This window comes from Staurois parvus, unplaced genomic scaffold (genome assembly GCF_062004578.1).
Source record: "Staurois parvus isolate SC_StPar_1 unplaced genomic scaffold, SC_StPar_1.0 ptg001302l, whole genome shotgun sequence".
NCBI classification, from domain to species: domain Eukaryota; kingdom Metazoa; phylum Chordata; class Amphibia; order Anura; family Ranidae; genus Staurois; species Staurois parvus.
The window spans coordinates 12,089,197-12,103,462 of record NW_028319098.1 but is presented as its reverse complement, the minus strand read 5'-3'; the positions used below and the strand labels follow the sequence as shown (position 1 = coordinate 12,103,462).

General features: G+C 38.5%; 1 protein-coding gene across 5 annotated transcripts in view; it reads right to left on the bottom strand.

Annotated features, from left to right (window-relative positions):
- Positions 1-6,546, bottom strand: part of EYA1 (EYA transcriptional coactivator and phosphatase 1) — a 138,570-nt gene extending 132,024 nt beyond the window's left edge. For 4 of the 5 annotated variants that reach the window (XM_089661047.1, XM_089661050.1, XM_089661049.1 and 1 more), the window contains exon 1: positions 953-1,166. The gene's annotated coding sequence lies outside the window, so the exon portion shown is untranslated. Of the gene's footprint in view, positions 1-952; positions 1,167-5,692 lie in introns of those variants that run through there. The other variant, XM_089661048.1, reaches the window with a different exon arrangement.
- Positions 6,547-14,266: the final 7,720 nt, after the last annotated feature.

The window sequence follows — 14,266 nt, the reverse complement described above, 5'->3', positions numbered from 1 at the left end:
GCGTGCCCAATTGAAAAGGGATAAGGCCAACATACAAGGAATCCATACAGACTTTAAACTGCTTTAGTACAGTAGGTCAACTCATCTGCCATTCAGGCACAGCTAGAGCACAACAATAACTTCCAGCCAAAGGGTTTAAGGACTCCTACACAGACTACCAACAAGAAACCATCAGCTACTAATAAAGCAAAGCATTCAAGAGAAATAAGCTGTAGGAATTAAAGACGGCATGTAAAAAAATAATATAAGGAATACTTATAAGGAATTTAACAAATATTTATGTTCATGATACATTTTTCTTAATTACAAAAATAAATACAATTAAACTGTTAACTACTGTCTTCCTAATTATTTTACACCACATTTGCTAATCTTTATAAATGACTGTACAGTTTATAAATGGCTTGTAAAAAGGTTATTATTATTACTGTTGGTCTAAATTTAGAAAGGATATGACAGCCTAATTATAACATTAAGTCCTAACTGAACAGTTGATTTGTAGCATACAGGCCTTAAAATATATAAGGCCTTATAATATATTGTAGCATATAGGCCTTGATTATAATATTTACTATTACTGCCATATATAAAATTAAATGCTAATAGATGCTAATAAGTAATTTGTTAAAATGACTAATTTTAAACAAATGGTGGTGCTTCTATTATAGTATAAATCAGGTTACTGTATAAAGCCCATGACGTACAATGATGCAAATTGCACAAAAGTAAAAAAAAAACACCATCCATTTTCATATATCATAGACATGTAGATTTAACCAGATTCTTTTCAAACACATAGGCAAGGCAGTATTTGAAAATGATAGTAAAATTTGTGCTGACTGTAGCAAAAAAGCATATCTCTAAATCTCATACTGTAGAGGCAAAGCAATGAAAACTACATGGAAAGAGCACAAAAAAAAGTCTTGTGAAAGAAAAGCAAAATAGCCCTTACCTTTGATAGGGGGAAACCGCAACATCTGACCAGGAGTAGAAGTTGTTTTATTTTACACCTAAAAGTCACAGTATACAAGTGGTGTTATTTTAATATCCGGGTTGAGTCTAGATTGGTAATTTTAGGACTGTCTTGCTAGACTGATACTAGGCTAACTGCGAGCAGAAGACACTGTGGTAGTAAAGTCATTTTGTCTTCATGTTAGTGAGTCTGAACTGTGGATTCTCCCTGCAGATCCCCTCCTCTTTCTCCCCGTCAGGGGGAAGGCAGCCAAATGGCAAGGATAGTGATTCATCATTGGTCTATGACAGCTGCAAAATGGATTACCCCTCCCCCAATCAACATGCAAAGCAGTTTTTGTAAGGTAGTTGGGACAAGGTGCTTAAGAAAGGTAGCTATTAACAGAATGGTCTTGCTAAACAGAAGTAGCTCAAGCATTAAACCCACAGAAGCATCCTCAAAGAATCTATCCTCTCTTGTTATCACTGTCTGGAATACCCCCCCCCCCTCCTTTCCAACACTTTAACTCTTAACAGCATCCTAATCTTATCAGCTCACTCCTATTTCATTTGTTAAAGAGCATTTAAAAGTCCAGCAGTCCAATTTCTGGAATTGCTGGGGAAATGGAGGAATGGCCTTACAAATTAGCCCCATGCATCTGTACAGTACCTCTATTTTTCTCATCCTAATTGGCCAAAACCTGAAAACCGCACATGGAATAAACATTGCAGTTTAATGTAAACAGCTCACAATTTGAATGCTGTTTAATCAGGACAGCAGAGAAACCATAAATTAACTTTCCTTTCATACAGGGGATGAGTCCATTTTAATTGTATATTTATATAGGCATGTTTGCAAATTAGTTGTGTATTAGATGACAGAGCTATGCGGCCTGCTTTTTTCCTGCTCATGTTGAAGGTACTGTGGATTGGTGCAGATTGCTCCTATCCTGATGATTGAAAGACGGGATCTATAGCAGGATTTGCTGGGAAGGTTTGTTGATGATATGCATTACTGCAGGCAGTGTATACTGCAAACAGGTGATAAGACCCAAGGTGAAGAAAGGTTTTTGGCTTAGAAAGCACAAACAAACTCTTCACTGGCAACCGGAACGTATTGTCTGAAATTCTACATCCAGAAACTTTGATGTGCGCTTCCATTCAACCTGAACTGACGTCTCTTTGATGATCTCAGCACAAAAGATAGAAATGAGGCATTTTAAGTGCAATATAGCTAGCTGGGAAAAATTTCACTTCTCAGCCTTTCAACCATCGGTATTAAGTCTTAATAATGTTGATAGTCTAGGTAAAGCAATCTGAATATTAGGCTGATATGTCCATTTTTACTCACAATTATTTTATTTCTGTTACAATGAAAACAAAAACCAGATGTATATCAAGACTAAATGGTGTGCATTTTCTAAACTGTAATAATACTATAAATAATAATAATTTAAATTATTTTGTAATAAAACTATGTATTTTATAACATTCATATATCGTATGTATTATATATTGTGAATCACCATTGTAATTTCCTTTTTAATCTGTCACTCTCTTTATCTAGCTAGCTATCTATTTTTTTCTCTATGTTATAGAATGATAAGCAAAGAAAAACTGCAAAAGAAACTAAAACTACCATACAATAATAGATAAGCTCCAAGGAGCAGGGCCCTCTTACCCCCCTTGTATTGAACTGTATTGTTGCTGTATTGCCTCCCTTTATATTGTAAAGTGCTGAGCAAACTGTTGGCGCTATATAAATCCAGTATAATAATTATAATGATCAAAATAATTGCTAATTAATTAGAATAAAATGTATTATTACATATTGTAATATATATATATATATTATGATATTATGCTAACAAGGTATGGACACAGATTCTTTATTATAGCAAAGACAAATACTACATAGGTATATTTTGTAAAATGAAGGCAGGTACCCAAGTGTATTTAAAGTGTATTTAAACCATGTGTTATGTGTTACCAGATTAAGAAAAAATGACTCCTTAATCAAAATAACTTTAAAACAACTAATCCTCACTTAGGCTGGTCAGCTGAATCCACAGAGTGGCCCAGAGAAAATAAATGGACTCGTAAGAATGTGAAGTCAGACAACAATTAGACACAGATGTGAGCAAAATTAGTTACAGTTTACAAAATGCTACACTTCACATGCTTTTCTTCCCCCCATTTGCCTTTTCTCAGTCCGTAGTAAAAAATTATGATGTTGAAGAGAGGCAAAGAAAAATAGACAGGGAAAATACATCTCTGCTTAGTGCTGACATGTATTTTTTCACCACTGTATGTGTTATTCTAAAACGATTCCACACTTATTTCTTGATAGGTGATAGATGCATGGACCATTTCCATATTCTGAGAAAAACCTTTGACCTTAAAAAGCTTATTCTATAAAAAATATAAAAGGTTTCATTTTTATTATATAATTTTTACTTTTTTTTTTGGTTTTATTTTAATAAAAGTTATAAAAAGTGCCCTGCGGTTTGGTGACAGCCTTCACAGCAGTGCCTGCCTGTAACCTCTGGCACAGTGAAACGGTTTTCAATAAAAACAAGTACAGATTCCTCTGATGTAAATTTAAGACTTGCCAATTTGAGTTCTGATTAGTTAATGAGGTCCTTTAAGATGCCTGTTTTTACTAATTAAACATATAATTCTTCACAGATGGAATTTTCGCTGATTGGTTAAACAGGCTCATTGTCGTTAACCTCTAAATGGTTGACAGGAATTAGAGGGAGGGTTCCAGGGCCCAGCAGGATTGAAAGGGTTAAACTTTGCCTGGTATCCCACCAATCCATTGAATAGCCACATTAAATCTGTTAATACCATGCACTTCAACCTCCAAAAATTATTTCCAGAAGGCAGACTTGCTATGCGAGATCATCAAACAAGGCTTTAGGTTCACATTTTCTCACATTTTCCCTACCACAGAGCTCAGGATGCGGAGGAGATTTCATGACTTTTTCAGTGTTTATTATACTTTGTAAAATTACAAAATCAAAACTGCCTGACAGCAGCTCCTGGATCAGGCCAAAAACTTAATAATGTTCTGTGAAACGTAAACTGTAAATGGGAAAGGATTTGAAATTTCAAAGCAACGGCAAAATCTACACAAATTATGGGGTTTCAAGCCTTGTAGTTTTTGCTTACTTGAAGCAATTTTTGGAAAATGACTATAATTTGAAATATTTTTACTTTCCAAAGGCAGGGATGTTTTCAGAATGGAAGCACCGGCCTTATCAAAATAAATGCCACTGACGAGCAACTGAGATTTTGTCGACTCTTATTTTTAATCTTTCCAAAGAAAACAGGGCCAGGGCAATTTTCTACTATTTAAATGAATTCAGAAGATCATATAAAGGAAAAATATGCTGCTGCAGACTTTGATTAGAAATAGCAATGGAGGAGGAAAAAAAGCTGATAGGGTGATGATATGAAAATGGGTTTGAAATTAGGAAAATTGCACAATTTGAAAAAAGAATTGAAGAATTTAACAATATCTTTTGGTTTGTATATCTATCTACTTATATATCTATTAGTCTGTCTATGTACTCATCTATATATCTATTGGTCTATCTATCTACCTATTTATATAGCTATAGGTTTATCTATCTACCTATTTTATATATCTATTGATATCAATCTATCTATCTATCTAATTATTTATATTGGCCTATCTATCTGTCTCTTTATCTATTGATATATCTGTCAGTCTCTCTTCCTGAAGACCTTTCTGTCTATGTTTTTTCCTAACTTACGGCAATATCTTGAAAAAAAAAAATTTCACGAGATTAATTTTATAATTTTACCTAACAAAACGTTAAAATATTCTAAAATTCTAATTAATATACTGTATCTCTAAATGCATTTTGTAAACATAATATGTATTTAAATAAAATTGAATGTTGCATTCAAATATATTTTAATTTACTATTTTTCTTTTCTGATTCAGAATTTATATATAATAAGTGAGTGCCTGGGCCTGATCTAAAAATATTTACGTGTGGTATATTAAGGACACGTAAATCAATCCTTAGTATGCCAAATAGAGAGGGGGACATAGAATATCTATATAAAATGTATATATATATATATATATATATATATATATATATATATATATATATAGTGTGTGTGTGTGTAAAGCACTGCATAGACCGTTGGCACCGGTATATCCTGTATACAAAATAAAAATAAATTTTATATATATATATTTATATATAGATAGATAGATAGATAGATAGATAGATATATAGATATGCAGTATATATCCTCAACAATAATAATAATTAAAAAAATTATATCTATCTATCTATGTCTGTCTATGTATCTATCTATAATATAGATAATATGTAGGTGGATCTCTCTCACTTTCCTTTTCTTTCTTTCTCAATATACAACTAAATCTATATCTAAATATTATATTAAGTAGAAGTTGTTTTGCTGCTAAATACAATGCTGTAGCTTGCACTGGACCTGTAACCAGTACAAGTAGAATGTCCATTTTCCTTGATTCATTCATTATTCCTCATACAACACAAAGTATATGTGGCCTGTATTCATCATTGATCTGCAGAGAAGAGAGAAGCTTACAATGTAGTGATGACAAAGTATTATAAAGTACAGAAGTAATGCACTGCCAGCAGTGACTCCCTTCCTCCAGCTACATGTAGTCAGAGTCTATCTGTAACAGAAATATATATATATGTATACTCACAGTTGTCCGGACAAGGGATAGTGTCTCTCCAGCCTCCCACACGATCATGTCTATAAAGGCAGATTCCCTGCTAGAAGAGAGGAGTAGTGTCCAGCACTGTACATGAGAGTGATAGTCCCGTATTGCCGGCTGGGATCAGCAGTCCCGAATCGCAGGCTGGGATCAGCAGTTCCGGATCGCAGGTTGGGATCGGCAGTCCCGAATTGCAGGCTGGGATCAGCAGTCCCGGATCGCAGGTTGGGATCAGCAGTCCCGAATTGCAGGCTGGGATCAGCAGTCCCGGATCGCAGGTTGGGATCAGCAGTTCCGGATCGCAGGCTGGGATCAGCAGTCCCGGATCGTAGGCTGGGATCAGCAGTCCAGCACAGACGCCACTCGCTGCGCTCTCCTCCGGCACGAAGTGGAGGTCGTGCTGCTGCCAGGCTGGAGTGCAGCTCCGACTCCCTGGCCGCTTCATGCAGCACTGAGAAGTTCTCTGCTTCCTCTGTGGATAAGATACAAATCTCAGATCCTCAGACAAAGAATCCTCTTCCCTCCTATGTGTTTGGTGTCTCTGGTAAATCTGCCCTTGTAGCCTCTTTTCCCCTCTCTCTCTTTTTTTGTTTTGGGAAAGCAAACCACACCAGTCCCCTCATCCAAACCTTATTGGTTTAAGTACAACAATTGCTCAGAGAGCTGCAGTGCTGCTGGGACTGTCTGTGAGTCAACCTTGGAGCTTCAGAAAATTGTATTATGTAAATGAAGTCATGGCTGGGGCTCAGTATACAGCTGTGTGTAAAATAAAGCCTAGCCCAAGCCCTGTGTCAACATGCTATGGGCTCCCAATTGATAGCCTAAGGTACTCACTAAATTCAGCTGTACAAAACAAAAGTGCTACATCTGTGACAATCCAGCCAGGTTATGTCACCTAATCATCAGCATGGCATGCAGAAGGTTCAGAGAGTCTGGCCCAAAATAACCAGAAAATGAATGTCTAACTGACCTACACAGCATTGTTCCCATTACTCTGATAGGTGCCATGGGTTCTCCCCAGGCTAGGTGTAAATCTATGGTGATGTTGATAGCTGACGATACACTAAAACAATTGATCTGCTCTGTGTGATGTGTTGGCAGGTTATAAATACATTAGTATCATAACATTTGCAAGAAGGAATGATGTGAGAATGTATGACAGATGTGATTGTGAAATATAACACTGGGCTTGGCTGAATCTGGATGGGTTTTTTGTTGTTTGCCTTTTTTTGTGGCTATGAAAGTTCAAGAGGCCTGTGCTTTGTAAAGTGAATGTGAAATGTGGAAGAATGTAAAATATCTATCTATCTATCTATCTATCTATCTATCTATCCATTATCTATCTATCTATCTATCTATCCATTCATTATCTATCTATCTATCTATCTATCTATCTATCTATCTATCTATCTATCTATCTATCCATTCATTATCTATCTATCTATCTATCCATTATCTATCTATCTACCTATTCATTATCTATCTATCTATCTATCTATTCATTATCTATCTATCTATCTATTCATTATCTATCTATCTATCTATTCATTATCTATCTATCTATCTATCTATCTATCTATTCATTATCTATCTATCTATCTATCTATCTATCTATCTATCCATTATCTATCTATCTATCTATCTATCTATCTATCTATCTATCTATCTATCTATCTATCTAACCATCCTCTATCTATTATCTATCTATCTATCTATCTATCTATCTATCTATCTATCTATCTATCTATCTATCTATTGTCACTCTCTCTGTTTAGAAAATAAAATAGTGTACAACTGTACTACTCTAACCAATAGCAAATTGTGGGTATTGTTGACCAACTTGGTAGCCATATCATAAGATAGTATTCATATTTAAAGTGTTACTAAACCCACATCAGTAAAATCAGTCTGCATATGCAGTAAAGCATGCTTGTTATACTCACTGTGGAACCTAAGGGGTTAATCCTTTGCATTGTGTAAAAAGGCCATTTGATCCAGTCTTCTCTGTTCCTCCTCTTGTTCAAATGTTCACGTCTTATCTTCTGATAAGACAGACTGAACCATAGCAATTCTGCACATGCTTAATTTAGTCTGTATTGCTAGAGAGGTTTTTTTTTCTTCGGAGAGTGCATGTGATCAGAACAGGGCCAATCAGCACTGTCTAGACAGAGGTCAGGGGTCCTGCATCCTCCTAGAGCAGAAAGAAAACACCTCCTAAAAGCTTTAACCAGTGCTCAGCTGGACACTGATAGAAGTCACAAGACTGCTGTAACTGCTGATGAGAAAAGGTATTTAGTAGTTTATATTTACCTAAATAATTGCTTTCCAATGTTCTGTGTACTGTGGGAGACCAGCTATAGTAAATACAGGGTCCGGAGTTTAGTGACTCTTTAAGAAAAGTATGTAAATTTGAATTGGTTGCTTTCTTCAAAAAATTACTATCTACTTGGCTCATGCTAAAGCAGGCCATACACTGTAAAATATCAGTTGTTTAGCCCTTATGCCCTGAATGAGTGAAATCCACTGATTCCCCCAACCACAATAAACAGTGGGGCTGGAGGAACATTAAAGTGGTTGTAAACCTTCTTTTCTTTCTAAAATAATTCATATTTTATACCTACCTGCTTTGTGCAACAGGTTTGCACAGAGCAGCCCCAACCCTCCCTTTCTGTGGTCCCTTGCCGACACCCATGGCTTCACTTCTTCAGTGAGTGGCCCCATAGGAAGCCGCTTCCTAAGAGGCAATCATATAGGCACGATTTCAAGCCTTGTGGCCTCCCCCTTGCTTCTTTGTTACGCAATTTGATTGACAGCAGCAGGAGCCAATGGATTTGATGGGCTCAGGTAAGTATAAGGGAGGCTGGGCGTGATCTTGTGGCACAGAAGGTTTTTTACCTTAATGCAGAGAATTCAAAAAGGTGAAAAAAAAGCTTTTAGAACCACTTTAAGTGGTTTATCGGATGAACAAGAGAAATTCATTGATTCTCCAATCCATGCTATTTTTTATGACAGCCGGCATGTTTGGCTGTTACAATACCCATACAGTAACGACATTTGATTGGATGCAGCTGCTGTTCAGCTGACAATTTCTTGCCCCATCTACTTCAATTTTTAGATCAAAGCATGTTGGGTAGAACAGCCAACAAGGCCACCCATGTCTTAAAATTCATCCGGTGGCTGATGAAACTCATTCTGTGTGTGGATATAATCTCTGATTTCAGCCATTTCTAAATCACTCATCTAGAAAAAGTATGGAGGGTAAGGAATTCTGAATTCAAATGCTTTTTTCTGAATTGGAGACTGAGACAATATCAAAGCCATAAAGAGCCTGGTAGCGTTGTTAGAAGAAGATCAACAATGGCAGTTTTCTTTTTTATTGTCATGTAAGGTCTTCTAACCCCAAAACAGTCTAAAAAAATGTCTATTTTCATTTGTAATACATGTAGTTAAAAAAGACATTACAGTAAATCACTACCCTAATCATTACCAGTATATTACTACACTAAAGACAGTCAAGTTATATTATCAATATGTATAAAGATTATAAACTATATTTAGAATGAAGCAGAAAAAAAACATATGTTGTGGAGCCTGCAAAGCTGTTAAAAGTGATTGTAAAGGCTGAATTTTTTTTTACCTTCATGCATTCTATGCAGTAAGGTAAAAACGTTCTGTGTGCTCCCCCAATACTTACCTGAGCTCCTTCTCAATCCAGCACAGTGCATAACAGCAGCAGCTCTCCCAGGTCTCTCTCTCTCCTCATTGGCTGAGACACAGCAGCAGGAGCCATTGGCTCCAATTGCTTTCAATCACAGCCAGTGTGGGGGGCAGGGCTGAGCTGCACTCTATGTTTCTGATAGACTCACAGAGAGGGGTTCAGGAGTGAGCATGCACAAGTTCCCCCAAGCAAAGGGCTTGCTATGGGGTCAGTCAGCAGGAGTGGGGCCAGGAGCAATGATGGGGAATCCAAGAGGAGGAGGATCGGGGCTGCTCTGTGCAATGATTTTGGTAAGTATGAAATGTTTGTTATTTAACCACTTGCCAACCGCACTATGGCCGAATGATGGCTACAGTGCGGTTGTCCAGTTCTGGGAAGACATCATATGATGTCCTCCCAGAACGTACACTCCTATCCCCCCAGTGGCGTGCACCCAGCAATCTCCATGATTGCTGTGTCCTACGGACACAGCTGATCACATGGTAAGGTAAAAGGTCAATCCTTTTACCACGTGATCAGCTGTGTCCAATGACACAGCAGATCACCAAGTAAATACAGTTGCAGGTTATTGGCTGCACTTTCCTCATGCTGTCATAGTGTGAGGAAAGTACTGCCGATAACTGGCAAATGTTGTGACAGAGCAGATCAGCTCTGATGATCAGTGCCCAGCAGTGCCACCCACCAGTGCAAAGCAGTGCCTCCCGCCAGTGCCTAGCACTGCCTCCCGCTAGTGCCCAGCAGAGCCACCCATCAGGGCCCAGCAGTACTAGCCAGCAGTGACACCCAGCAGTTGCGCCCATCAGTGCCCAGCAGTGCCATCAATGCCAGAAAGCACTGCCCATTAGTATTGCCCATCAGTGCCACCTATCAGTGCCCATCATTGCTGCATATCAGAGCAGCAGCATCAGTGCCTCCTCATCAATGCCCACCAGTGCCACCTCATCAGTGCAGCCTATCAGTGCTCATCAGTGCTGCCTATTCGTACCACCTCATCAGTCCCCATCAGTGCTCCCTATCAGTGCCCATCAGTGCTGCCTATCAGTGCAGCCTCATCAACACACATCAGTGAATGAGAAAAATTACCTGTTTGCAATATTTTATAATGGAAACAAAGAAAACCTTTTTCTTTTTTCAAATTTTGTGCTATTTTTTGTCTATAGTGCAAAAAATAAAACACCCAGTGGCGATTAAATACCCCCAAAAGAAAGCTGTATTTGTGTGAAAAAAATGATAAACATTTCATATGGGTACAATGTTGCATGACCACACAATTGTTATTCAAAGTGCGACAGCACTGAAAGTTGAAAATCCTGGACACAAAGGAGGCAAAAGTGCCCAGTAGGCAAATGGTTAAAAATAAAAAACTCAGAGCCTTTCATATCACTTTAATTGTGTACTATTTCTGTGCCCACAGTTCCTCTAACATGGCACACAAAGTACCTTTTAATTGCCAGCTAGTTGATTTTCTTGCCTCTGACAGGGTGACAACACTCTACCATACCTGCTTCAACTACAGCATGACTCAGTGATGTATTAGGGGGTGTGGCTGTCAGTGTCTTCACCACCGATTCACAAACATCTAGTTTGCCTATCCCTGGCCAATGAGATTGACAGGACAAGGAAAATGATTTCTCTGCATTCTCTGGGAGTGGAAGGGGCATGAATGATTTTCTAGAAACATAACATAAAATGACAGCGTATTTAGCCAACTGCCTTTCATTGCATGAGTCTAGGATTATTTATACAAGAAAGAGAGTTTAGATGTTCTTCAAAGAGAAGGAAACATATAGAAATTACTTTCACTCTGTAAAGTGAATGAATGGGCAAAAAAACAATTAATACATCTTTACAATATTGTACATACACAGTTCCCCATGTTTTGTCTTGTTGATCCTGCCAAAAATCCTGTGAGCTTGTAACATCCTTTGAATTCTGTTATCAGCACTGCCCAGTTCTTTTTTGTGGACAACAGAAAACCTCCCCCAGCTTTATGGTGAAGAGGAGAAGCGGAAGTGTTCATTAGCCCTATCACATTTTCAAAGCTTTACTGACAACACTACTTCATAATAGTGAGCGAGCGTTGTCACCTGAAGTCTGAAAAAGAAAACTAATGCAGCGTCTAAATTTAGAGTGGAACTAAAGGCAACAATAAAAAAACGTATGAGCAGGCAGGCTATTTATCTCAGAAGATGAGATGAGTTGTGCTAAAACTGAAGCGAGGTCTGCATAGAAACCAATCAGCTTCCAGGTTTGATTGTCAAAGCCTAATCGAACAAGCTGACATTACAAGCTGATTGGCTGCTATGCACAGATGTGTCAGATTGCACACGCTCCAGTTTTAGTAAATCTCCCCCTATGTCTCTTCTGCTATGCAGAGCAATACAAAGCAGTGTGCAGGAGCTGACAGAGGAGAGATCTGTATTGTTTACATGCAGGTCTCTGCCCTATCAGTGATACTGGGCGACGATCGCCAGGTGCTGGTGGGGAATCACCGGCCAGGACCCGGTGATTGACAGCTGAGACTGCTCCCTACCCGGAAATGCAAAATCACACACATATATATATACAGGGGCGGACTGACCATTTGGAAACTCGGGCACTGCCCGAGGGCCCAGGGTCAGTAGGGGGCCCCATGAGATGCCCCTGGTACCTTTTTCATAGGCTTTTTTGAATTTGGGCAAGGACACAGGGGCCCCATGATCCCCAATTGCCCTGGGGCCCCATGAGTTGTAAGTCCGCCCCTGTATATATATATATATATATATATATATATATATATATATACAGTCAGGGGCAGACTGACAACTCATGGGGCCCCCGGGCAATAGGGGATCATGGGGCCCCTGTGTCCTTGCCAACACTCAAACCACACTCAAAAAAGCCTATGAAAGGTACCAGGGGCATCTCATGGGGCCCCCTACTGACCCACAGGCCCCTGGGCAGTGCCCGAGCAGTCAGTCTGCCCCTATATACAGTATATATATATATGTGTGTGTGATTTTGCTTTTGCGCAGCCCTGCCGTCCTGTAGCAGTATTTCTGCTATAGGGCAGCGGGAAAGCGGTTAAGGACTGGTAAGCTGCAATAGATTTCGTTTTTTTTAGAATTCTAATTTGGTTCCATTGAACCATTGTTGAGCAATCTCCCATGGAAAATCAGCACTTTCTGTTAAAGTCTTTTAGCAGCAAAAGGCTACACAGGTCCAACTCCATTCTGCAAATAATTTATACAAAATATAAACATAGTAAATGAACAAGGCATGGCACTGGATGAGTTTAGCATTGCACAGTCCGCACATTGACAGATTCAGTAGAAAATTTTATTTAATGACCTATTCTTGGTGACATATTCTATTTATTACTTACATGTATTTAAATTAATATAAACCACTCTCTTATTCATTAATGTATTTAATAAAAATGCATTACAGGGCTACAAAACTAGCATGTATCATTTCATTCTGCATTAGTATGAATGCTCAATAAAGTATTCCAGGCAGTTAAAGGGTCAACAGATGATTCAAAGATTGGCTTCCTCTCTGCCCCCATAGGAGGCTTCTAGTATTTACTGATGTGTTTTAGCTTATCCACCTCCACAGAGAATAGAAACCAGTGAGGGCTGTGTAAAGTCACTGGCCTGCCCATTCTACACTTAGCGAAGAAAGAACACAGTGTAAATGCAAGACCAAACTCACTTTGTAATGTACTGCCAGATCTTTAAAAGTAATATTTCTTTTAGGATCATGTCTCCATAAAAAGGGAAATGAACATCCTTATATGGACTCAGTATTTGTTCAACTACATGGCAATGTGATCCGATTACTGTAAATGCCTTTATCATCATGTATCAATGTTCAAAAAATATATTTCTATTTACAATGTTTAATTGTATGTGTACATAGGGGAAGCTTTATTTCCTCAGTCCATATAAAGCAGCCTTTCTCAACCAGGGTTCCGTGGAACCTGAGGTTCCTCTAAAACAGCCTTTTTTCAATCTTTTCAACACAGAGGAACCCTTGAAATGACTATAAGGTCTTGGGAACTCCTGCTAATTGTATCTACAGCTCGTGGTACTTTCACACAAACAGTCGGTTGAGACATAAGAGTACTAAAAGAATAGGAAATATAGCATACACACTGTATTTTACACCCCGGGCTCTATATGACAAGATTATTTTCAGCAATAATAAAATAAAATGAAATAAATAACAACAATAATGGGTAGAAAGGAAAAGAAGACAATCAAAAGTGTGTTGTTTCTTCATGTTGGTTTGCAGTGGAGAAATGCGCGTTACATGGATGGTTATTGAAGTGGTCCCTTACCATAGTGGAAAATGAAATGTTCCCTTACACTGGTGGTCAGTGAGAGAAGGACCTCATTACTTTGGTCATCAGTGGATGCAGGGGCGGACTGACCATTTGGGAACTCGGGCACTGCCCAAGGGCCCGGGTCAGTAGGGGGCCCCATGAGAAGCCCCTGGTACCTTTCATATGCTTTTTTGGGTGTGGTTTGAGTGTGGGTGAGGACACAGGGGCCCCATGATCCCTTATTGCCCGGGGGCCCCATGAGTTGTCAGTCCACCCCTGAGTGAAATAAATGCCCCCCCCCTTACAGATAGCAAAAAAATAGCCATTATCCACTTCAGCCCCTGAAGGTTTTCCCCCTTCCTGACCAGGCTATTTTTTGCTATTTGGCACTGCACTATTTCAACTGGTAATTGCGTGGTCATGCAGTGCTGTACCCCAACAAAATTTATGTCCTTTTTTTCACACAAATAGAGTTTTCTTTTGATTGTATGTGATCACCACTGGCTTTTTTATTTTTTTGTGAAATTAAAAAAAAAGA